The 27,032-nt window shown below is 43.3% G+C and overlaps 1 protein-coding gene and 1 pseudogene across 4 annotated transcripts in view; both read right to left on the bottom strand.

The window, feature by feature from the left end:
- CCDC3 (coiled-coil domain containing 3) overlaps positions 1-27,032 on the bottom strand; it is a 197,329-nt gene that overhangs the window by 143,163 nt on the left and 27,134 nt on the right. For 3 of the 4 annotated variants that reach the window (XM_058431848.1, XM_058431850.1, XM_058431852.1), the window contains exon 4: positions 6,323-6,697. The gene's annotated coding sequence lies outside the window, so the exon portion shown is untranslated. Of the gene's footprint in view, positions 1-6,322; positions 6,698-10,536; positions 10,681-27,032 lie in introns of those variants that run through there. The other variant, XM_058431856.1, reaches the window with a different exon arrangement.
- On the bottom strand, positions 10,044-14,116 carry LOC116474532 (large ribosomal subunit protein uL18-like; annotated as a pseudogene).

Genomic DNA, 27,032 nt, shown 5'->3' with positions numbered 1-27,032 from the left:
ACAGAGTGAGACTTTGTCTCAAAAAATAAAATAAAATAAAAATAAAAAAGACACAACAATAAAGACATAAAGATAAAGATCTCCACCCATGTTGCTGCAAAGGACATGATTTCATTCTTTTTCCTGGCTGCATAGTATTCCCTGGTGCATATGTACCACATTTTCTTTATTCAGATCGGCATTGATGGGTACTTAGGTTGATTCCATGTCTTTGCTATTGTGAATATTGCTTGTGATGAACATATGATTGCAGGTATCTTTTTGGTGGAATGATTTATTTTCTTTTGGATATACACCCAGTAATGGGATTGTTGGGTTGAATGGTAGTTCTATTTTAAGTTATTTGAGAACTCTCCAAACTGCTTTCCACCACAGCTGAACTAATTTACATCCTCATCAATAGTAAATAAGCATTCCCTTTTCTCTGAAGCCTCACTAGCATCTGTTGTTCTTTGACTTTTTAGTAATAGCCATTCTGATTGGTGTGAGACGGTATCTCATTGTAGTTGTGATTTGCATTTCTCTGATGATTAGTGATGTTGACCATTTTTTCATATGTTTGTTGGCCATTTGTACAGCTTCTTTTGAGAAGTGTCTGCCCATGTCTTTTGCCCGATTTTAATAAGGTTATTGTTTCTTGCTTGTTGAATTGTTTAAGTTCCTTATAGATTCTGGATATTAGGCCTTTGTCAGATGCATAGTTTGTGAATATCCTCCCATTCCGCAGGTTGTCTGTTTACTATGTTAATAGTTTATTTGGCTGTGCAGAAGCCCTTTAATTGGATCCCACTTGTCAATTTTTGGTTTTGTTGCAATTGCTTTTGAGGACTTTGTCATAAATTCTTTCCTAAGACCAATGTCCAGTATGGTGTTTCCTAGGTTTTCTTCCAGGATTTTTCATTTAAGGTCTTACATTTAAATCCTTAATCCATCATGAGTTAACTTTTCTACATGAAAGGTAAAGATCCAGTTTCATTCTTCTGCATGTGGACAGCCAGCTATCCTGGCACCATTTATTGAATAGGGAGTCCTTTCCCCACTGCTTATTTTTGTTGACTTTGTTGAAGATCAGACGGCTGCAGGTGTGTTGCCTTATTTCTGGGTTCTCTATTCTGTTCCATTGGTCTATGTGTTTGTTTCTGTACCAGTACCATGCAGCTTTATATTACAGTTTGAAGTCTAATAATGTGATGTCTCTTTTTTGGTTCCATATAAATTTTAGAATAGTTTTTTTTTCCTAATTCTTTGAAAAAAATGACATTGGCAGTTTAATAGAAATAGTGTTGAATCTGTAGATTGCTTTGGGCAGTATGGCCATTTAACACATTGATTCTTACAATTGATGGGCATGGGAAGTTTTTCCATTTGTTTGTGTCGTCTATGATTTAGAAGGAAAGCTCTTACATGACTTCTAAAAATGTTTCCCATGGAATCTAAATGCCATAGCAATTTCATATCAAACATAATTCAATTTAAACATACACAAACAAGCTTATCTTTAACAGGCAAAAAATTACTCCATTTACTGCTTAAACTTGTATTTCCATTCCACTTTCCCTACATTATATTATATTAATGTGATATATTCAATACCAGAAATTCTTTTATTGACCACTCATAATTATCTATGACAAAAGCATGCATATAAATTGAAACTAATTTTTAAAATTTTCTGTGACCATATGGCTCCAGGTATCAAAGAAATCTCTCTGGACTGAATTACCATTATAGGTACTGTTAATATGCAATTTATCAAAATAAATATATTTTTAAGAAATTATTGGCTGGGCGTGGTGGCTCATGACTGTAATCGCAGCACTTTGCGAGGTTGAGGCAGGCAGATCACAAGGGCACCATCCTGGCTAACAGAGTGAAACCCCGTCTCTACTAAAAATACAAAAAAATAGCTGGGTGTGGTGACATGCACCTGTAGTCCCAGCTACTCAGGAGGCTGAGGCAAGGGTTGCAGTCAGCCAAGATCACGCCACCACACTCCAGCCTGGGCGACAGAGCAAGACTCCGCCTCAAAAAACAAACAAACAAACAAAAATATATATATGTATATATAAAACATAAAAATTAGAATTTTATTGGGAAAACTATTCTTCATTCCACTTCTTGCTAAAATAGGCAGGGTCCTCATCAACATTTTTGTCATTTTACAAGTATTGTTGCTACTGCTATTGTAAGCACTATAAAACTTTTTTCATGCAAAGAAGTACATAAGTGGCCAGGAGCGGTGGCTCACGCCTGTAATCCCAGCACTTTGGGAGGCCGAGGCAGGGGGATCATGAGGTCAAGGGTTCAAGACCAAGCTAATATGGTGAAACCCCATCTCTATTTAAAATACAAAAAATTAGCTGGGCGTTGTGGCGGGCGCCTATAGTCCCAGCTACTCGGGAGGCTGAGGCAGGAGAATGGAGTGAACCCCGGAGAGAGAGGTTGCAGTGAGTCGAGATCACGCCACTACACTCCAGCCTGGGCAACAGAGTGAGACTCCATCTCAAAAAAAAAAAAAAAAAAAAAGAGTTCAAGACCAGCCAGGCCAATAAGACAAAACCCCATCTCTACTAAAAATACAAAAATTAGCTGGATATGGTGGCATGCACCTGCAATCCCAGCTACTCAAGAGGCTGAGGCAGGAGAATCACTTGAACCCCAGGAGGCAGAGATTGCAGTAAGCTGAGATCGTGCCACTGGACTCTAGCCTGGGTGACAGAGTGAGACTCCATCTCCAAAACAAAACAAAACAAAACAAAAAAAGAAGTACATAAGCTGGGCGTGGTTGCTCATTCCTGTAATCCCAGCACCTTGGGAGGCCAAGGCAGGAGGAATGCTTGAGCCCAGGAGTTAGAGACCAGCTTAGGCAACATAGTGAGACGTCACCTCTACAATAAATAAAAACATTAGCTGGGCATGATGACTCACACCTATAGTCCCAGTTGCTAGGGAGGCTGAGTTGGGAGGATCCCTTGAGCCCAGGAGTTTGAGGCTGCAGTGTCACTGCATTTCAGCCTAGGCAACAGAGCAAGACCTTGTCTCAAAAAAAGAAAAAAAAAAAAAAAAAAAGGCCAGGTACGTTGGCTCAAGCCTGTAATCCCAGCACTTTGGGAGGCCAAGGTGGATCACCTGACGTCAGGAGTTCGAGACCAGCCTGGCCAACGTGGTGAAACCCCATCTCTACTAAAAATACAAAAAAATTAGCCAGGTGTGGTGGAGCATGTCTGTAATCCCAGCTACTCAGGAGGTTGAGGCAGAAGAATTGCTTGAACCTGGGAGGTGGAGGTTGCAGTGAGCCAAGACCGGACCATTGCACTCCTGCCTGGGCAACAAGAGCGAAACTCCATCTCAAAAAAAAAAAAAAAGAAGAAGAAGTAGACAAGAATGGAAGCAATTGTATCATAGCAATATCAATTATTACTCAAGCTCCTTCAGATACAGTGATCTATCATCGAAAATATTTAATGATCTAATTCTCTGATAACTCAATTAGGTCTTCTCTCAAATTTCATGAAAGCAAAGAATTAGAAATCATCCAATCTGCAAAAAGATTTATTACTTAGTCAATAGAATCATTCACTTTCTAAAAAAAAAAAAAAAAAAGAAGCCAATCCAGCAATTTGTCTGGTAACCCAGATATCTGTTCACCCTGGGGCAACGCACCCTAGTAAGATGAGAGAGAGTGAGGGATGTCTTGCATTTATGAAGCAGCTGTTACGAAAGAGGAGACAGAATGGAGAGGCTCCATTCAGCGGCTATGGCTCATCGCCATTCAGTTCTCACCAGAACAATTATGGGAAAGAATGCATGGAAATTGTGGACCTAGAATTTAAAAAGAACAAAAACCATGTACCTGTGTAGCCTTAGAAAGTCCTCTTATGACCCTGAAGATGGGGGTACCCAAATTTGAAGCCCATGGGTTTGGAAAGTCCCCATTAAACTGGTAGGTGAGTCTCCATGGAGCTGGGGACTGGCAGCTGGAGCTTCCTTGACATCTCTGGGTGGCTCTCTCCAGCCTGGGCTTTGTGGATCACAGTGCTCTTTGAAATGTTAGAGATCCCCAGGAAAAAGGGATTCTCAGGACAAAAAGTTTGGGGAAAGCTTTCTATTCTTTCTGCCTCTTACAGATTCACAATAAAATCTGCATAGCGAAGACTAAAGAAACCTGCTTAATTTTGTGTAATGCAAAATTTCCCAAACTAACCTGGCTCTCCCCTCCCGCCTCCTTCTTTCACACAGAATGCCTGGGTACATATAAAGAGACTTCAGTAATCTGCCCCAGAGCCCGGTGTGGTCCGAGAACTGCAAGCTGGATCTCCATCCGTGCCCTCCCTATGAGACCTGGGCGATTCCTGTTAGCCATGGGCCTCTCTAAAGCTCTCCAGAGGGACTAAGACCTGAAATCAGTTTGTTTACTTGTGTGAACCAAAAAGCATCTGAGACAGGTCTCAATCAACTTAGAAGTTTATTTTGCCAAGGTTAGGGACACGCCCGGAAGAAATAAACACGGAGTCCCAGAAACAGTCTGTGGTCTGTGCCTTTCTCCAAAGACGATTTTGAGGGTTTAAAGGGGAAAAGCAGGCTGCAGGGAAAAGAGGAAGGATATGGTCACATGACTGAATCCACATGTCGCAAGAGAAAAGGAGCAAGTAGGGGAATAGTCACTTACGTGCTCACCTCACGCGCACTGTAAGGTGAATTTAGAGTAACTATCTGCAGGGATGTTTAATATTTTATCCGTAGCTGTCTTAGGAACAAAAGAAAAGGTAGCTTCTTGCATGACTCCGCTTTCAGCTTAATTTGTTTTCTTTTGGCAGAGTGAATTGAGGTCCCAATTTTTTTTTTTTTTTAGACGGAGTCTCACTCTGTTGCCAGACTGGAGTGCAGTGGCGTGATCTCAGCTCACTGCAGCCTCTGCCTCCCAGGTTCAAGCAATTCTCCTGCCTCAGCCTCCCTAGTAGCAGAGACTACAGGTGTGCACCACCACGCCTGGCTAATTTTTTTGTATTTTTAGTAGAGACGGGGTTTCACCATGTTGGCCAGGATAGTCTTGATCTCCTGACCTCATGATCTGCCCACCTTGGCCTCCCAAAGTGCTGGGATTACAGGTGTGAGCCACTGCACCTGGCCAGGGTCCCAAGTTTTTATTTTCCTTTTACACTTGCACTTTATGGATTCTGTTGCCTATTCAGAAAATGCTGCTTTCCTATTGATGCCATTCACTTTTAGATGGAGACTCTCATATAATTGGGAGGTTTCTATGATATTGACTTTGGGCAACACCTACTACAGACAGGAACTTGAAGGTGTTTCCTAAGTGTTACCTCCACAAGCAGATGAGTCAACTTGGCACGTCGCTAGCTGTCCCTGTGGGTCCCCTGGTCATCAATAGTATGGTGCCAGCTGAGAAGGGATTAAAATTAGATGCAGAGTAAAGTAAAAAATCCAAATATTTAAGAGTAAGGAGTGTGGGTAAGAGAGACGGAGATTGTGTCTGAAAACATATGCCTGTCTTTCATTATACCTAGAGCCACGTGGTCTTTTTTTAATCATCTGGCTTAAATTTTCCATTTATCATTGCACAACACCAAGAGTTGGCTACATAGTCATGATGAAGATGAGCATACAAATTTCGAGTGTCACAACTGGAGAGGGAGAGGCCTCCTAAGCTGTTCATTGCATGGGAATGAGGATCAGATCACCTGACTCGATACCGGCTTTGGGACATCTTAGGCATCTAATCTCTCTAATCCACTGAAGAGACAATAACGAGCTCCAGCTATCCCTTCCCTTTTCATCAAGAAGACTGCACATTACAGATTAGTCAATATTCTATGCACAAGTCATAAACATTTGGTGAGCAAGGAGATCAGTTAGATTCTCCATCCTTGATTGCAGCTCAAAATTCAAACAAATCAATCAGTACCTGCTGGGGAAAAAACCTGTAGAGCACTTTTTTTTTTTCTTGAAATACAAGAATCATGAAGGGAATAAATATTAACTTTATTCCCTTATTTAGAACAAGTGAATTGGATGGCGCCAATGGCAAGCAACATGGATTCCTGGCTCTGCTTCAGCCAAAATGCATTTTGCTCTTTGGAACCCTCAGTCCCAACCTGTGAAGCTGGAAAAGTACTAACGAATTCGTATGAGGCTCCACAAACCAAGGAGGGCAAAGCAGAGAATAGCTGGAAGAAATGAGATCAAGAGTGAAAACTAGCTTTTTATTTCAAAACAACTAGAGATTTCTTGGAGAATTATATTTTTTTAAATGCCCTTTTATGGGAAAACAAAGGCAGCAGAAATCAAATGGCTTACTTACGTTTAAAGGGGAGTTTGGCAGCGGAAATGTGATGGAAATAGACTCTTTGCTCTCCAGGTCACAGAGAAAGCTGCCCAGAAGAGCCCTGGGAGAGACAACACCAGAGGCACCACAGACCACCCTTTCTGGAGGGCGGGTGCGTTAAGTTCTTATTAAAAATTTATCCAGGTGTGGAGAACAGCTGTAGCTGATTTCTTCAGCGTGCCTCTGCCAATTTCCCAAGAAAAAAAAAACAATATTTTTCTCTCCACTGCTCTTCCAAGAAGTAGCTGAGGATGGGAAGAAACACGGAATCAAAGTGTTGCTCAACAGTGCTTTCTGATCCAAACCCACAATGTGACATACATCTGTCATTTTGATCCGCTGGGGGGGCATCTGCAAACCTGAAAAGTGAAAAAATGAAATTAGCCCAGATGTTAACCTGGGTGTGAGGCTAAGGGTGTGAGCCCAGGTATTAACCTGGGTGTGAGGGCTGGGGAAAGGGAACACAACATTCGTTGCTGTGGCCACGGGTATGGAATTGGGGGCAGGGCTGGTCCATTTGCAGCCTGTGTGTGTGTCTGTGCTGATGGAAGCCTCATTTACACACAGCACAAGGAAGGCAGGCTTTCTCCTTGGTAATTGGTGAATCTGTCAGACTGTAGGGAATTAAACAGCAGGAGGCAGGTGTCGACCTTTAAATGCCTAAATAAGCCATATCAATCCAAGGGCTGAGGCCATGGGCTAAGGCTGGGCCTACGGTTAGAGAAAACTGGTAATAGTCATCACTGGATTATTTATTCTTTTTTTTTTTTTTTGAGACAGAGTCTTGCCGTATAGCCCAGGCTGGAATGCAGTGGCATGATCTCAGCTCACTGCAACCTCCGCCTCCTGGGTTCAAGCAATCCTCCTGCCTCAGCCTCCTGAGTAGCTGGGATTACAGGAACGCGCCACCATGCCCAGCTAATTTTTGTATTTTTAGTAGAGACGGGGTTTCACCATGTTGGCCAGGCTGGTCTTGAACTCCTGACTTTGTGATCCACCTGCCTCGGCCTCCCAAAGTGCTGAGATTACAGGTGTGAACCACCGCGCCCGGCCTGTATTTATTCTTTATCATTACGTTTTAGTTTATTTGTTTTTTATTTTAATACAGATGAGGTCTCACTGTAACCCAGGCTGGAGTGCAGTGGTGAGATCATAGCTCATTGCAGCCTCAACCTCCTGGGCTCAAGTGATCCTCCCACCCCAGCCTCCTGAGTAGCTGAGACTATAGGTGCACTCCACCACACCCACCCAGCTAAATTTAAAAAATTTTTTTTGTAGAGACCAGGTCTCACTATGTTGCCCAGGCTGGCCTCAAACTTCTGGTCTCAAGCCATCCTTCCACCTTAGCCACTCTAAGTGTTGGGATCACAGGTGTGAGCTCTGTGTCTAAATATCATCAGCAGATTAGACAAAGCTCTAATCCTTTGGGATTCCTTTGAGTTATTATTCAGATTCTGCTCCCAAATGAGCCTCAAGTATTTCCAACCGGCTTAGTCTATTCTATCTTATTTATTTTGGTCACAGCCTGCAAATTAGTGGCGAGGAAGAGGGATTACTTCTCTCCCAGCAAGGCCACTCCAGCGCTGGTTTAGCGTAAGCTAACACCCACCACCCTAGGCCCTGCAGGGGTGGTCAGAAAAGCAATGAGGTATGGCAGGAAGATTTAGGCTTTGGTGGCAGGTGGGTCATTAGTGTGCAAATCCCAGCTTAGATTTTGGGCTTCAACTGTCAGCTTCAATTGTTTCATTTCTAAAGTGTCACGCACCTTAAAGTCACCGTGCACACTGAAGATTATCACATCAAGTGCAGGGCACCTAGCAGGTATGATGGCAGCTGTCATTACTATTACTATTGTAATAGAAGAGTATAATTACTCTTCTTTCAAACTCAGAGTAACACTGTCCCCGGGTGGGACATTGGTGTATTAAGGACAGACTTCAGATGTTACCAAGGCTGGGTAATATCTAAAGTCTGGGGCAAGGCTGGGGTAGAAGGAGGGGCAGACTGCTAGAGCGTGGGGCAGGAGGGCTGGGGGTGGTATGCCTGGGACAGGTGAGAATCAGTGTCCCAGACCCAGGAGTGAAGGGAAGGGGCATGGAGGGTGGTGGGAGCATTGTGATAAAGGCAACAGATTGGGGGAACAGTTCTGAACCAGAAAGGGAGCTGACTTCCGGACTGAGCACTTCCGCTTGGACAGGACAATGCAGAAATTGCCTGCAGCTCATGACTATGCTATGGCACTAGGGACGACAGAGGACTCCTCTCCTGGGTTCCTTCTGCAGAAGCTGTGTATGCAGCTGCTCATCTAAGCATGAAGATAGGAGGGCCCCTTTTATGGGACTTCAGGAGAAGCCTAGAAGGTGCAAATTACTAGGGCAGTATAATCTCCAAACTTTGGCCGGGCATGGAGGCACACACCTGTGATCCCAGCTCCTTGAGAGGCTGAGAAGCAGGGATTGCTTAAAGCCAGTAGTCGAGAGCAGCCTGGGCAACATAGGGAGACTCGGTCTCTACAAAAAATTTAAAATGTAGCCAGGTATGGTGGCACGTGCCTATAGTCCCAGCTACTCAGAGGCTGAGGCGGGAAGATGGCTGGAGCCCAGGAGTTTGAGGCTACAGTGAGTTATGCTTGCACCACTGTACTCCAACTTGGGCAACAGAGCAAGACCCTATCTCAAAATTTAAAAACATCTCCAAGCTTTCTTGATTGATTACCTGATTTGATCAGGTACTTTGTTTTATTCTATTCCATTTTATTAATTATTACATACATATGTTCAGTTATAACTTATTCATATGTATGGATGATATATTAAGTGCAGCTTAGATTAGAAAGCAAACACAAGGAGATCTGCTGCACCTATTCCTAAAGATACTGTCTTGTGCCCTTAAAATTTTGTTGAGGGTTGATCTCATGTTAACAGTTCTTACAATGAAAAAACCCACAGGCATCCTGGGCATAGGATATAGGCTCATGCCTATAATCCCAGCACTTTGGGAGGCCGAGGCAGGTGGATCACTTGAAGCCAGGAGTTCGAGACCACCCTGGCCAACATGGTGAAACCCTGTATCTACTAAAAATACAAAAATTAGCTGGCATGGTGGTGCATGCCTGTGATCCCAGCTACTTAGGAGGCTGAGACAGGGGAATCACTTAAACCCAGGAGGTGCACGTTGCAGTGAGCCGAGATAGGGCTGCTGCACTCTGACCTGGGTGACAGAGAGAGGGAGAGACTCTGTCTCAAAAAAAAAAAAAAGAGGAAACGTGGCAAGGGGCGCACCTCACCTGGTCTCTCTCCTCTCAGCCCAGCTATTGCAAACAATCTGCATTCCCTCCAATCACCTCATCGGGCCACTCCGGGCTGCCTTTGTACATGAGCTGCCTCTGCCTGGAATGGTTTTGCTCCTCCTCTGCAATCCGCTCAGCTACTCATCCTATCCTACTCATCTTCCCAACTCAGCTTAAGCTTTTCAAAGTGGATTGCTTCCTTCTTTTTTTGTTCCCCTCTCAGTAGCAATTCCAAAAACTCGCTGTTTGTTTGCATTTCTGTCTCCCTCTGCTTGGCTATGAGCTCCATGATGGCAGGAATTGCATCTCGATGATCTTTGGGTACCCCCTGGCCTAACAGACTCAGTCATAGGTATCAAAAGAAAAGGAAAGTTCAGGACCTTCCAAACTCATTATGCTGAGGGGAAGTTAAGCCCTGGAACCCGAGTCAGGTAACATGGCTCTCTCCTCTCCCCTCCTCTCCGCTCCTCTCTTTTTTGAGCCAGAGTTTCGCTCTTGTTGCCCAGGCTGGAGGGCAGTGGTGTGATCTCTGCTCACTGCAACCTCTGCCTCCTGGTTCAAGTGATTCTCTTGCCTCAGCCTCCCAAGTAGCTGGGATTACAAGCAACCCTCACCACACCTGGCTAATTTTTGTATTTTTAGTAGAGACGGGGTTTCACCATGTTGGCCAGGCTGGTCTCAACCTCCTGACCTCAGGTGATCTGCCCGCCTCGGCCTCCTAAAGTGCTGGGATTACAGGCATGAGCCACCACACTCAGCCAAGGAGTTACTATTTCTTATGATTCTGTGGGTGCACTGACCTCAAATCAACAGCTCTGCCCCATGTGGTGTAGATTGTGGTTATGCAGGCAGCTGCAACCAAGTGGCGTTCAGCTGAGGCCCAAATATCATGAAGACTTACTCGATGCCAAGCAGGTGGTGCTGGCCTTTGGCTGAGGCCTCTGGGTTCTCGCCATCAAGGCCTCTCTTCCTCCACAGGGTACAGGGACTTCCTCTCTGCAAGGTAACTGGATTTCAAAAGTGGAAGCTGCCTGCGCCCAGAACTGGCACAGCACCATTTCAGCTGCATTCTGTTAGCAAAAGCAAGTCACATTCAAGCCCAGATTCAACGGTGGGGGGAACAGAATCCACTTTTTTTTTTTTTTGTGAGACAGGGTCTCACTCTGTCACCCAGGCTGGAGTGCAGAGGTATGATCATAGCTCACTGCAGCTTCAGATTCCTGGGCTCAAAGTGATCTCATCTCAGCCTCCTGAGTAGCTGGGACTACAGGCATGCACCACCACACCCGGTTAATTAAAAAAAAAAAAAAATTGTAGAGACAGGGCTATGTTGCCTAGGCTGGTCTCAAATTCCTGGGCTGAAGCAATCCTCCTGCCCCAGCCTCCCAAAGCGCTGAGATTACAGGCAGAATCCACCTCTTGATGTAAGAGACATGTGTGTACAGGGAGGTGAGAAATTGTTGGTGGCTAGCTTTAAAGACACTCTTCCAACCTGAATAGTTCTTATTACAGTACCTTTATCTTCACTGAAGGATTTAATTCACTCCAAAATGCTTGGCAAATTCCTGGTTACCTGCTTTCCTCATAAACAAATTTGACCACATGCTACAGTCTCTCTTTTTCCTAAGCTACTGTGCTTTCTCCTTGCTAGCTGCCTGCCTCTGAGTCTGCAGATCAAGTCCTTTGCCTGCTAAAACAATTGGAGTGGGGAGTTCTTTACAACCCCTTTTGACAGGGAACCTGTTTGGAGTCTCATATGGAGAAAGAAATCCCTATTGTGCAGAAACATGGATACTTCCTATGAAATATTTTCTACAGGAATATCACATAGGACATTAGGGTTTCATCAGTTAATCTGTGTATCAGTTGTGGTAGGGAAATTACTGCAAAAAATTTCAGAGGCTTCACACATTACAGTTTAATTCTAAACTTGTGTAACAGCCCAATGTAGATCCAAGTCAATGCAGGGACTCGGCTCCATGCAGTCATTCAGGGACCCAAGGTGGTCGCAATTCCACCATCTTCAGCCCATGGCCTCCAAGGTCATTCAGGGCACTGACATCAGCTAGTGGAGGGCAAAGAGCGTGTGGGTTTGCAGATGGGCCTAGAAATGGCATACATCACTTCCTCTTGCATTTTACTGGCCACAACTTGGACATACGGCTAAATCTAACTCTGTTGGAAACCGAGAAATGTAGTCCAGCTGTGTGCCCAGGAAGGAGAGGAAGCAAGTTCGTGACGGACTAGCAGTCTAAGCCCACTCGTCCGGAACCACATACATTATTACACACATACTGACAGTGTTACTTGTGCCTGTTAGCACACAGATCACACTCAAGCCTGGGAGGAGGAGGGCGAGTGCCTCAAGAAAATTATAGGAGTGTTTAGCAGGAAGCTTGAGTGCATTTCCCCCAACTTTCCCTGGAAACAGACAGTATCTTTCCAGACTTGGACACAGTGCCATCTGCTGCTCAGAATAAAAAGCAGGGAGGTGGACTGGGCTATGGTTGGGCTTGGGGGTCAGAGTAACCAGTTTAGAAGAATCAGAACTTAGTACTCTAGAATTTTCATTGGTTTGGTAACCATAGGAGATTAGGGGAAATTCATGCAGCAGCCACTTCCATTTAACAGACAACAAATAAAAATTGTGAGGAGGAGGGGAGAGGAGTTGTATGGTTGGTTTTGGCTTTCTGTGGAATTAATTAATTAAGGCAGCTGAGTATCATGGAAGGCAAGACTGGAGTCAAAAGACCTGGGTCCTAGGCCCCACTTTGCCTTTATCTGGGCTGCAGTTTCCTTAGTTCTAAAATGAGGGGACAGGCCCGGCACAGTAGCTCTTGCCTGTAATCCCAGCACTTTGGAGAGCCGAGGCGGGAGGACTGCTTGAGCCCGGGAGTTTGAGACCAGCCTGGGCAACAATAGCAAGACCCCATCTCTATCAAAAAAATTTTTTAAATAGCCAGGTGTGGTGGCATGTACATGTAATCCCAGCTACTCAGGAGGCTGAGGCAGGAGGATTGCTTGAGCCCAGGAGTTGAGGTTGCAGCGAGCTATGGTGGTGCCACTGCACCCCAGCCTGGGTAACAGAGAGAGACCTTGTCTTAAAAAATATAATAAAAATGTAAAAATAATGAGGGGACAAGAAGACTTTTCACTATTCCTTCTAGCTGGGAGCTCCAATCCAGTTCCACAGTCATATGTGACCATTTTCAAGATGGCAATTGAAGCCACAGAAACACATCGGATCCCTCAGGGAGAGTGTGTCTTGTTTTGTTTTCTTAAAAAAAAAAAATCTAAATCCATATAATTTCCACATCAGAAACATCTATGACTCGCTTTTTCTTTCTGTCAGTAAGTTTATTGTCTTTATCTGAAAAATCCTCATAGAAAATTGCTTGGTTTGACCAGGCGCAGTGGCTCACACCTGTAATCCCAGCACTTTGGAAAGCCGAGGCAGACAGATCACAAGGTCAGGAGTTCGAGACCAGCCTGGCCAATATGGTGAAACCCCATCTCTACTAAAAATACAAAAAATTAGCTGGGCATGGTGACTGGTGCCTGTAAATCCCAGCTACTCAGGAGGCTGAGGTAGGAGAATCACTTGAACCCAGGGAGGCAGAGGTTGCAGTGAGCCGAGATCACGCCATTGCACTTCAGCCCAGGTGACAGTGTGAGACTCCGTCTCAAAAAAAATTTTAAAAACTTCTTTCTTGGGCTTCGTTTCATGGACTGGATTCTCTCGTATAGCAGCATGAACTTTCTTGTATGTCTCCTCCATCATGTCTGGAGTTACATTGTTCTTTATGTATTGAAAGAACTGTTTCTTGTAAGCATCTTCATCTTTCTCCATTAAGTAGCACATGTAATCTGCAACATTCTGGCCCCTGATGTGCTTCTGGTGTACTTCTGCATTAAATTCCTTGTTTTCAGAATCATAACCAGGGAATCGCTCGGTATTGCGAGGGATAGACAACCCTCCATCCACAGCTCCCTTCAGGGCACCAAAAACTTTATTTCCAGTGGTAGTTCTGGCAAGGCCTGCATCCAAATAGCAGGTAAAGGCACCTGGCTGACCATCAATGCTTTCCACATCGTATTCATGGCCAGTCACCTCCACTTGGCCTTCATAGATCTTGTCCATGCCAAACCTACTGAGAAGACTGCAAGCCAGCAGCAGGGAAGTACAATACGCTGCAGCGTAGTTTGTCAGGCCAACCTTCACACCCTATTTTGGCAGTTCGTGTGCATATGCTGTGTAGACTATCATATCCCCCTCAATACAGGCTTAAGCAGTCTGACAAATGAGATCTCTGTTTGTTACACGAACTATCATCCTGTATTTGGGTGTGCTGTATTTATTTTTATCCTGTATCACCAAGCATTTCTGGGCATCGTAATCCGTTTTACCCTCTCGTCGTCTTCTACATTTCACTTGGTATCTCTTAAGAGGCTTTATTTTTAACAACTTTAACAAACCCCATCCTGTGGAACAGAGACCTGCATATGTGGCTCGACAGAGACCTGCAGGCCTATTACTTGCATTTAAAGAAAAGTAAATATGTATGACTTTTTAAATTAACAAGCAGGACTTGTTGATTGGAGGTGGATGACGAGGGAAGAGAGTTTCTAGCTTGGCACAGCTGGGTGGCTGAGGAAGTCCTGCAGCTAATTAATAGCCATTATTATTCATACACTACGGCACATCCGTATGACTCAGGCGATTCTAATTGCTTCAAATACACTATCTCAATTTTCACAACTCCTGTGGATAGTACTGTTATTGGCCCATTTTACAGAAAAAAACAAAACACAAGAAATACTGATGGAAGAACAGACGAGAAACAGGGAGGAAGGGAGTGTGACAGACAAACTGTCCACTAAAGTTTGGTGTTATGCTCCCTCCCATACCGTAGACTTATTGCTGGCATACGCACACTTCATAAGGGTGATGCTAAAATTTAGATATGCCCTTCTGCATCCTCTTTTCTGTTCTCTTCTCCTGTCCGGGTGAGGCCAAGGCAACCTTGGAAGCCACCTATGGAAGATGGCAGAGTCTTCAGTCTGGACCTTTGAATGACCTTGCGGAGCGGACCTCTCATGTCTCAATTTCACCCCCTGCCTCCTGCCCTAGAACACCTACTTTGGATATGAGATGAGAAATAAGTTTTTATTGGTTAAGCATTAAAATTTGGGAGTGTCTTTGTTACAGCAACAATATTGAGTGAACATCTTGCTACATCTAATTAAAATGGGATGGGAGGTAAAGACAATAAATTAAATATTGGACATGTTGAATTTGAAATCTTGCAGGACAACCAAACAGGAAAGGCCTAGTAGGTAGACAGCGAGAGATGGGGCAGAGATGAACAGAGTCATCGTTAACACACAAATTCACTGTGTGGGCTTGCTCCTAAATAAATCATAGAGAGAAAGGAAAAATTACTGAAATTTTTTTTTCTGCCATTTCACTTCATGGCTATGTGCTCTAAACTGACCATGAAATGGGAGGTGTGAATCTGCTGTTCGTCCGATGGCCTCATTTCTCTTGTACGTTCTCACATTGTGAACTCTCTGAGTAAAATTCCAACCTTTAAAAAAACATTGTTTTGGTCGGGCGCGGTGGCTCACGCTTGTAATCCCAGCACTTTAGGAGGCCGAGGAGGGCGGATCATGAGGTCAGGAGATTGAGACCATTCTGGCCAACATGGTGAAACCCCCTCTCTACTAAAAATACAAAACATAGCCGGGCGTGGTGGCGGGCTGTAATCCCAGCTACTTGGGAGGCTGAGGCAGGAGAATCACTTGAACCAGGGAGTCAGAGGTTGCAGTGAGCTGAGACTGCAGCACTGCACTCCAGCCTGACAACAGAGTGAGACTCCATCTCAAAAACAAAAACGAAAAACATTGTTTTTCTACATAATGACTCCAAATCCGAGCCAGCTGTTTCATCAGAAACAAAACAAAACAAAACAAACAAATCTCACAGTGAGAAAATGCTATTTTTACCTCGGCCTCAGACCTTGGAACTCAACCCCATGGAAGACGTAACCTTGCTGTGCGTGTCTGGGAACTCGTGCTTTCAAGATGGCGTCTGAATTCATGGAAGGGGATTGGCTCTCTTGGGAAAAATGCATAGAGTAAGAAGAGGAGAGGACCAAAGATGGACTCTCAGGGAGCACCAGCATTTGGGATGTGGGCTGGAGAGGAGTTGCTCATAAAGGCCAAGGAGCATAAGTAGAGAGGTGGGAGGGATATCAGGAGTAACAAGAATCCCCAAGGCCGAAGGAACACAGAATGCCAAAGAGTATCTTTGTAAATAACAGACAGGGTCTCACTCTGTTGCCCACGCTGGAGTGCACTGATGCAATCACGCTTCACTGCAGCCTCAAACTCCTGGGCTCAAGCAATCCTCCTGCCTCAGCCTCCCAAGTAGCTGGGACTACAGATGCACATCACCAAACCAGGCTAATTTTTAAATTTTTTGTAGAGACAGGGGTCTTGCTATGTTGCCCAGGCTGGTTTCTAACTTTGGCCTCAAGCAGTCCTCCCTCTTTGACCTCCCAAAGTGCTGGTATTACAGGTGTGATCCACCACACCTAGCGTTCAAATTTTGTTTTTAAAGGCTGAAAAAAAGGGGTTACTGGGTTTGACAATAAAAATATCATTTGTGAGTTTTATAATAGCAATCTCAACGGAGGTGTTGATATAAAAATCAGATTTTAATGGAGTGAAAAAATTCAAGGAAGAGAGGGCTCTAAGAGGTTTGGTAATAAAGGCATGGCCCAAGATTAGATTGGGAATTAGCAGGGTCAAATCCTTGTTCCATAATTTTCCAGCTGTCCAACCACGCTTGGATTCAGTTTCTAAATCTGTAAAACAGTTTTAATAATCCCTGTCTCAGAGAGGTTTTTGAGGATGAAATGAGAGGACAGTTGTGATTGTGTTATGAAACCCAAACAAGTAGGAATGAGTATAAATTATGGATTTTCCAGCCATTCTAAAATCTTCCTGAGGATACAAAGCAGAATCGCAACGAGCTGGAACACACAATTCCGCCTCCTCACAGAACTGCTGTTACTGGAATGGGGGTCCGGTAACGATCTACCTGACAGTATGGGAAGCAGTTCTGTAAAACACTGGTTCATCTGCTGAAAACATGTCAGAGATGTTGTTTATTACATGACTCAGCCTCATCTCAAAGATGATGGCTGGGAGCATCCCCTCTGGTCTTGTGTGGACAAAAACAGTCCAACTCTGTAGAATATTTGAAGATATTTATTCTGAGCCAAATATGAATGACGATGGCCCATGACACAGCCTTCAGGAGGTGCTGAGAACATATGCCCAAGGTGGTCAGGGTGCAGCTTGGTTTTATACATTCTAGGGAGGCATGAGACATCAATCAAATACATTTGAGAAATACATTGGTTTGGTGGAGAAAGGCGGGACAATTCGAAAGGAATGGGGATGGGGGCTTTCTGGCTATAGATAAACATTTTCTGGCTGCCGATTGGTTGAGTTCGTCTAAAGACCTGGGATCGACAGAAAGGAAATATTCAGGTTCAGATAAAAGATTGTGGAGACTGAGGTTCTTTTGAAGTCTCATAGTGGCTGCCCTTAGAGACAATAGATGACAACTGTTTCCTATTCAGACCTTTAGAAGGTGCTAGACTCTCAGTTAATCTCCTCAGGATTGGGAGGGCCTGGAAGAAAAAGATCTAGCTATGTTAATAGAGATTATTCAGAGATGTAAATTCCCCCCCCCCCCCCCCCCAGAAAGGACAGCTTTACAAGGCCATTTCAAAATACGCAAAGAACCATGTTTTGGGGTAAAATATTTTGATTTTCTTCTTTGCCAGGTAATGTTATGCCAGATTCAGAAAGGAAAGTAAGTCGCAATATGTAGGGTTAAATAAAACCCATCTGATGAGAATTTATGGCTTGTAGGGCATGACTCCCCAAACCCCTTAGATAAGAATTGGGGCAAGATCAGAAAAAATCAGAGCTTAGTCCTCAGTCTTAATATAAGGAGTGATTGTTCTTCTCCTGAACAATTGGCCTGCTTTTATCTTGTGACTCACCGAGTTTCCCTTTTGCAATGGTTGCTAGAAAGCTTAGCGTCAACCACGTGGCCCACCCGTTGTATGGACATAAGATGCCAGGGGATGCTTTTTTTGTACTGGATTCTTCTCCAGTCCTCCTTAATGTTCCTACTTCTACTATTCTCATATTTTAAACCTGTGCCACACTATTTTATATATGCATTCTTACAAACAGTCTTCAATGTTTTCTAAGGGATGATATTGAAACCACCTTTGGAAAATTATGACTGAGACAGTGAAAGCTTATCTAAAGAAATAAGCAAGACTCCGTCTTGCTTCTAACCTCCAAGCTGTCCTCGTTCATTCCTGGGGGTAGGCTGAACTAACTTTGGGAGAAACTTAGTTTATAGTTTAGGTACAGATGGTAACAGCCCTTTCCCAAGCAGACCTCCTTCTTGCTTGGGGACTAGATTGCCTTCCTAGGACTAACATTACCCACAAGATTAGAAATTACGGTTTAGGAGTCATGCAGCTGGAGGCTACAAGATTCTGACCCTCCCTAAACTGCTCCTAAGATCAGTGCTTGAGATACTTTGCAGACCCTGCACTTGATGGATCATCTGACACTACCCAGATCAATAAACCGGCTCATCTGCTCTTATGGCCCCCACCCAGTAACTGACTCAGTGCAAGAAGGCAGCTGACTCACTGCGATTTCATCTCTGACCAGTCAGCAGTCCTGGCTCACTGGCTTACCGATTTCATCTCTGACCAATCAGCACTCCTGGCTCACTGGCTTACCCCCCACCCACCAAGTTGTCTTTAAAAACTCTGCTCCCCAAATGCTCGGGATACTGATTTGAGTAATAACAAAACTCTGGTCTCCCACACAGCTGGCTCTGTGTGAATTACTCTTTCTCTATTGCAATTCCCCTGCCTTGATGAATCAGCTCTGTCCAGGCAGTGGGCAAGGTGAACCCCTTGGGTGGTTACAATATAAATAATTGTTCTAGGCACGATGTCTTGCTAATTTTCGATCTCTATTTGATTTTTATGTAGGTATCAATACATCTCCAGTCTTCCTATACACTCCATGAAACCGAAACTGTCATGCCCTTGTGTACCTTCCTTAACATCAGAGCTCATGACAACAGCTAACACAACCTTCTCTAGGGGCAGATAGGAATGCTTTATGTGTGTAGATGTTTACAGATTCATTGAATCACAACAATCTTTTTATGTCTACTTCACAGACAAGAAAACTGAGGCACATCAAGGTTCAGTACCTTCAAAGCCTTGTAAATAGTAAGTAATGGATCTAAGATTAAAAACCCAGTCGCCCAGTGCCAGAGTCTGTGCCACCAGATGTACCACCTCTCTACAAACTCATGAAAACTCTGGGATACAACTGCTTCAGTATTTTGGCTTGCATGCTTTGTAAGATATTAACAAGGAGGGCTGGGAAGCCTTCCTTGTTAATATAATATCTTACAAGTTCTGCGAGGAGGTAGAATTGTATGTTCTAGCTGTCTGTGATCCGGCTTTTTATCCCGAGGAAGATTTTAGAATGGCTGGAAAACTCATAACTTACACTCATTCTTAGTGTGGGTTTTGGTTTTGGGTTTTTTTTTTTTTTTTTTAGACATTGTCTCGCTGTGTCACCATGCGATCTCGGCTCACTGCAACCTCCGCCTCCCTGATTCAAGTGATTCTCCTGCCTCAGCCTCCCAAGTAGCTGGGACTACAGGTGCACACCACCATGCCCAGATAATTTTTGTATTTTTAGTAGACAGGGTTTCACCATGTTGGCCAGGTTGGTCTCAATCTCCTGACCTCGTGATCCACCCGCCTCAGCCTCCCAAAGTGCTGGGATTACAGGTATGAGCCACTGCACCCGGCCAGCATGGGTTTTAAAACTCAATCACAACTGTCCTCTCAGTTCATCCTCAAACACCTCTCTGAGACAGGGGTTATTAAACCTGTGTTACAGATTAAGACATGAAATGTAACAGTGGCTGGACAGCTAGAAATTGGTCTTCACGAAATAAATTACATAAAATTTCTTTCATGTGTGAACCCTGAAATTCTGAGCCAGGTCTCAGTTAATTTAGAAAGTTTGTTTTGCCAAGCTTGAGGACATGCGCCTGTGACACAGCCTCAGGAGATCCTCATGACATGTGCCCAAGGTGGTCGGGGCACAGCTTGGTTTTATATGTTTTAGGGAGCCATGAGACAGCAATCAATACATGTAAGATGTACACTGTGAAACCCCGTCTCTACTAAAAAAATACAAAAAATTAGCCAGGTGTGGTGGCGGGCGCCTGTAGTCCTAGCTACTAGGGAGGCTGAGGCAGGAGAATGGCGTGAACCCAGGAGGCGGAGCTTGCAGTGAGCCGAGATCGGGGCCACTGCACTCCAGCCTGGGCGACAGAGGGAGACTCTGTCTCATAAATAAATAAATAAATAAATAAATAAATAAATAGATAAATAAATAGGTAAATAAATAAAAGACGTACACTGGTTCTGTCCTGAAAGGCAGGACAACTGAAGCAAGGAGGAGGCCTCTAGGTCACAGGTAGATGAGAGACAAATGGTTACATCCTTTTGAGTTTCTGATCAGCTTTTCCAAGGGAGGCAATCAGATATGCATTTATCTCAGTGAGCAGAGGGGTGACTTTGAATAGAGTGGGAGGCAGGTTGTCCCTAAGCAGTTCTCAGCTTGACTTTTCCCTTTAGCTTAGTGATTTTGGAGCCCCAAGATTTCCGAGATTTATTTATTTTTCACCTATGTAATAGGATTGGCAAAATATAGCTAAAAATAGTATGTCTAAGTAGAAGTCTTAATGAATACAGATCTCTTTGTTAAATAAGAAGTAATTTTTAATTAGATTAATCTGCCTCTCTTGGTTTCAAACAGTCCTAATCTTCCTAGAGTGCTAATTGTTTATACCCTACAAGGATCTTATGTTTAGTGTTTTTAACTTTTTGGAAGTAGCTGGATGAAATAGATATGGACCTAGGAGAAAAGCAATACTACATAAACATGTCACATCAAAACATCCTACTATTGATCAACTTATTAGCATAAAAATGGTCCAATTGGCATCAGAATATTGAAAAAACAAGGAGATGATGTTGCTGATTCAGGAACTTCTCACTTCTTATTCTTTATTTCTCCTTGGAAGGTAGTTAATGAGATTATAGTTTTAATCCTAGGCATGCTTGGCCACTCTGCTATCTTTAGTATAGGCTTATGGATATTAAGAACGTTCTTGCTTAATAATTACGATATGAAGCTAATGCTGTTTCCTTCTCTTCGATATCCTGCTCATTCCTCATCAGTCAGGGCCCAGGCAATGTCCTACCCCCTCCACAGAATAGCTCCTCCATTCCTGCCCACTTGAATCCACGTTGACACAACTTCCTTCTAAATCCCTGCCATATTCTCTTTGGCATGTATATATATTATATTAGCCATTAGATATAAGTTCCGTCCAAACAAGAACCGAGTCTCTTTGCATTACCAAGTCCACATCACCGTGTACAATGATAGGGCACTACAAATGTTTGTTGAATTAATAAGTTCAGGAAAGAATGAGTGAACGAATGAATGGGAAGTGAGTTGGAAGACCTCTGCAACTGACCAACTCTGCCCTTGCTTAGGGTAATGTTTCTCTAAAAGAGGTCTTTGAATCTTCTGCATCTGAATTATCTGAAATGATTAAGATGCAAAATCCTGGGCTCCATCCCCAGTTCCTTTCATTAGAATGTCTGGAGTTGAGCCTAGGAATTTGCAGCTTAACAAGCACCCTAGGTGATTTTTTTTTTTTTTTAAGACAGGGTCTCATTCCCGTCACCCAAACTGGAGTACAATGGTACGATCTTGGCCCACTGCAGCCTCACCCTCTCGGGCTCAGGTGATTCTCCCACCTCAGCCTCTGAGTTGCTGGGACCACAGGTGCGCACCACGACGCTCAGCTAATTAGGTGATTTTTTAGCCCACAAATTTGAGAGCCACTGGTTTACCAGGGTATGTTTTAGTAGATATTTTTTGACTCCTTCATTGGAATAATCTGAATTACATACTATACCTCTCCACAGATTTTATAATTAAGCTCAAACTTGTAACAGTTTGTAATATTCTTTTGTAAGAAATCAATTTTCCTGGAAGAAACAGATGTTTAGTTTTTGGGCACCAGTGTTGTGAGATCACTGGAATTAAGGCAAATAGCAAAACCCATAGTATTTGTATACCATGATGAGACAGCCAAATGCCTAGGCAGATAAAAAAGTGTCCCCAGAGAACTTCCGACCCACCCCACAAGTGTTGACATCAGATGCTTTTGTGCAGATGAGGGAACCTGCCCAGGGCCTCGTCTGAGCCTGCCCACACGTGCACTGGGGGATCGGGGTGGAGCCACAGGCAGGGGGAGGAGCCTGGCTCTTCAGTTCCTGTGTGGTGGCCTGGGATTCAATCTGTGAGGTGGGGGGCTTGTTAGCAGGACACCATCTCACTTTGCTGAGTTTTTTTCTTTTTTTCCCTTTTCGCCCAATAAAACCCTGCTCTGCCCACCCTTCAATGTGTCTGCATATAATTCTCCTGGTCTTCTCACAAGCTAGAGCCCAGTTTTAGCTGAACTAAGGAGCAAAATTCTGCAACATTTTGGCTCCTAGGTGTGGGGCTTGAGAAGGGGTGGGTAAGATGTGAACCAAAAAATCTTTTTCCCCTTGGACTTCTGAGGGTAGAGGAAACGGCACACCCCTCACCCCAATGGCTGCTGGCACCTGCGAGATAGACTGGCAAATGGTGGGTTCCCTGCTCCCCTCCCAGCCAGGGCTGGGGTGCATGGTACATGACCCAAGGGTGCCCAATGGTGCCCAATGGCGGACAGCAATTTTCTCTCCCTGTTGGAGGAACCCATTTGTATAAGACTAGGAGGTATTTTCCCCAGGCATCTTTCCAACCCTGCATTTTAAACTATTTTTTCCTTTTCTCCACCCTGTCAGCATTTAACTTTTAAGCGAGAGGTTTTTTTTCCTTTTTGAAGACATTTTACTAGGCCAGGAATAAGGATCACTGTTTATATTCTCTGTAAAGTTTTAATTATGAAAAAGGATTTTTGAGGTTGGTCTTAAGCTGTAGCCAGTCTAGTAGGCTTTGCATGACTTTCTGTATGGTGAGTAGCAAACCTTGCTGCAGGCCTCCATCTTGTTTTAGGGAGCATGACCTGTAACCACGTGGCAATGTTTTGTCTTAGCCTCCACCATTTTACAATGGCGGCTGGGTTCAGTCCTGACTTAGGGAATAAGTCCTTTCTGGTTTGGTATCTGCATGACCTGTTGCTGATTCTCTTCCCCTCCACGAACCGCCTTTTATCTTCCTTTCTCTGAGCACCTGGGAGGTCACCTTTAGTAAAGTTTGAAAGCCAGAAATATTGGCCGCTTGGTGCGGCTAGCTGGGTAATAAGGGAGTTAAAAGGTTTTTCTCAAAGAGCACTCAGCTTAATTAAAAGTGGATATCCAGGTTATAAGTATATTTAAAAGGTGTTTATGTTTTTTGTTTTTCTTGGATCTCTTTGCTGGAAAGCAGCTTTTTCTCAGTAGACTGTTTTTCTCCATTTTGCCTTGTCACTCTTAATGTATGCATGAGAGGCCCTAAGATAACTCCTGGGGGCATGGGACTCCTTGGGAAAAACAAACAAGGTGCTACTAACCCCATTTTGGGAAGAAACCTGTTTTTCTCATGGAACCCCAGGGATTAAATGCAGATATATCCCTCTCAAAATCTGTTTTTGCCTCCCAGTCATGCCTATTTTATTAGGCCTTAAAAGCTGCATGTTTTTCTGGCCCTGTCTCTTAAAGGGCCCCACCCAGAAGCCAATAATCCAATTAGGAGATTGGCAGATGAAAAATCTCACGGCTACTGCGTTTTCTTCTGCCTGTGTAGTTGTATATGTGTCGTGCATGTGATGTCTATAAAAAAGAGCTCTAATTCATTGACTTAAAAAAGGATAGGCGCTTGAATCAAATATTTTTTAAAAGGGAAGATAAAAGCGGTGGTACCTTTCAGTTCACATGACTTTAATCCTTGAAAAATAAAAACAGCCTTAAAGATTATTGGTAAAATGCAGATGTCATCAAAATGTAAATAGGTGATCTCAATTATGCAGGTCAGATATTAGGTTTGCTAAATGTTTTAAGGTTATAAACTGCCTTTTTTGGTTTTTGAGAACAGTTTGACTTGCCTGCTTCACAACTGGTGAGGCCTAGAGACATATGGAATTAACCACATCCTTAATTATGCTGGAAGGAGTCAAACCTTGGTGGCTGCGACTTGTACATAATTATAACAACTTACAAGGTTCTACATAAAAGTTAAAAATTGCTGGGAGTTACCATTATAACATGTAATTGAAACTACTGGAAATAGATTTACATGTGAGGTGTGTAAGAACAGTAAGATGTGTTTTTAGCAAAAGATGATAAGAAGGCAAATGTAAATACTTTCCTAGGCTTGAAGGATTGTTTTGAATTAGATAAGGTAAAGCTGAGGTTTAATCAAATGATGAAAGGAGTATAAAAATTAATCCTGGCTGGGCACGGTGGCTCACGCCTATAATCCCAGCACTTTGGGAGGCCGAGGCGGGCAGATCACCTGAGGTCGGGAGTTTGAGACTAGCCTGACCAACATGGAGAAACCCCGTCTCCACTAAAAATACAAAATTAGCCAGGCATGGTGGCACATGCCTGTAATCCCAGCTACTCAGGAGGCTGAGGTGGGAGAATCACTTGAACCCAGGAGGCGGAGGTTGCAGTGAGCCGAGATCGCGCCATTGCACTCCAGCCTGGGCAACAAAGAGGGAAACTCTGCCTCAAAAAAATAATAATAATAATAATCTTGCAAAAGAAATTCCATGTGTGAACATATTAACTAAATTCAAATGGTTATTATATGGTCTTCTGTAAATTGAGCATTGAAATAAAAGCACAACAAGGTACTCTTAAGGCACTAATTTGCTCTTTAGCAAAATTTGTAAAAGGTTATAAAAGGTTTTTTGCTCTTTTAAAATTTCTGAGTCATCATTTTGGCAAAATAAATAATTTATGGCAATCTGGAATTGTATTTCATAACATCACATGTTTTAAATCTCTAACACAAAACAGACTTCCCAAAATCAAACTTCAGTTTCAAAATTGTCTTTCCTGATGCCTGGCTTTTTAGATGCTACAGAGGGCCCCTGGAGTATCCAAAAGAGAGGTGAACAGGAATATTTGACATGTTTAAGTACATGGGATTGCCAAAATAATGTTTAATCTTCAGGTTAGATTTTAGAGAATTATATTAATATATGTTCCAAAATCGTATGGGATGTCTACAATTCTAATGTCTGAGTATATGCTATCAATCACAATTAAGGTTATTAAGTTATTGTAAACCACAGAGATAACCAAATTTATTTGTCGATCATGTTTCTGACTATAACTATCCTGGACATTTTGTTATTTACAGACAATTGTCTTATTTTGATCCTCTTCAAAAGATGGTTTATAATCAGCTATAGAACTTTGACAGGTGCTCTGAAATGCAGGTTTCTGATAACTTTGGAGATTGTGACATTATTCCAAAGGAAAAACGTACAGGACTCATGAAAAGATGAAATGTTTATGAATATCAAGCAAAACAAGAGTTAACTGAATGGCCTAAACTAATACAAAACTGAAGTAATCTTTTTGACTTTTGCTTGAAATATTGCTCATCCTTGATTTGTTTTTCAGAGTCAAGCAAACTTATTTTGAGCTATTTATAGCCTTTAATAATTGACTAAGGTATACTCCTGTGAACACAATTTAGAGTACATTTGTCTCTGTCTCTCTGCCTGGCTTCTCCAGAATTTGGAGACTAGTTGTGAGTATTCTTAATTTACAGCCATATAGTTGTTTGCATCAGTGCAATGAGAATCCATTTTCTTTTGCAACAGGACACAATTGGAGAAACTGGTTGCAACAAGACACAATTGGAGAAACTGGTTGCTTTACTGAGGCTTTGACTGGAAGGGTATGCTTCCCTTTAAGGAGTCAAGCTTGACTTGCAGAGTCAATAAAGCCCCATGGGAGAAACTGGCCTCATGCCTTGTGTACACAGTCCCCATACAGGGTCCCTAACCTGCAGTAGATAAAGAGTGCCACTTTCCAACAGACCCAGGGACCATATCTCTTGAAACCTCAAGAAGAGAGGAGTTTGCCCAACTCATCGGTATTTGAGGATACAAACCTATGGCTAGGCTCAGCTTTAAAAGATCTCATTTGAGATTCCCTGTGGAACAAAGTTCCATGAAAGCCGATCTAAAAGGCCTATGTAGAAATAATTATTCTTGCTGCACTTTATGCAAATAATCAGGCCAAGTATAAGACTAAAGTCTATTTTGCAAACAACTCAGTCCTATCATGATTTGTTTTAAACAAAAATGAGGACTAGAGAAAGAGAAATAATGTTTCCAAACTTATCATTAGGTTCTAGACTCATTAATTGTTTTTAACTTTTTGCCTACATTTTAGACGAACCCTGCTTGTTCCTGTGAACCAAACAGCAATCTCTGGCTGCAGCTCAGAAAAAAACAAAAGGGATGGGTGATGTAAGAATCTGGATCAGTATTCTAGTTCTGAGCAATTATCCTGCAAATCCTTCCAGGTGATGAAAATAAATAGGATGCCCACCACCCAGAGGTTTCCTTTTTGGGAAAGTAAGACAAAGAGAACTAACCAAAACCAAGCCCCATGCGTCCAAATCTTAGCAAGCATAACTACAGCCACCAGTGATCTGGGGGTGACACAAGACATTCTTTTCTCTCCCTGGTTGGAGGAGGACTCAATTCCACTGCTTCATCTCAGCATTCAGCTTATAATAAGGAGTCCATGCAACCCCTCTCAAGCCATATTTTCGTCCCAAACTCAATTCCAAACTTCGGCTCAAAGCCCTAGGAAAGAAAACTGGATCTGAGGAATCCAGAGACAGATGATAATGGAAGTTAAAAGACACAGCACAGTTGAGCATAACTAATTCCTGCTGATTAAGCCAAGCTTCCCATTACATGGATAAAGGTCATGCTAGTATCCATGGCGTAAATGAGGTCTAGGGAATTCACAGGCTACTGACAGCAGGGGAGACACGGCGTATGTGGGTAAGAGCGGATATTTCCACCCCTTAGGGCCTCCTTTTAACATGGGTGAAAGCCACTTTGACACCCATGGGTGGCATCCTGTTGTGGCTGCCAGGACTTGGGGATACAAAGACAGAGGAAAGAAAGAGGAATGCCTCACTTTTCCTCCCTCACATACTCTGGGTATTTGCTAGGAA

Source organism: Hylobates moloch, unplaced genomic scaffold (genome assembly GCF_009828535.3).
Source record: "Hylobates moloch isolate HMO894 unplaced genomic scaffold, HMol_V3 SCAFFOLD_2, whole genome shotgun sequence".
NCBI classification, from domain to species: Eukaryota; Metazoa; Chordata; class Mammalia; order Primates; family Hylobatidae; genus Hylobates; species Hylobates moloch.
Note: the sequence above shows the minus strand (reverse complement) of the source record. Positions and strands in the feature narration are given on the sequence as shown.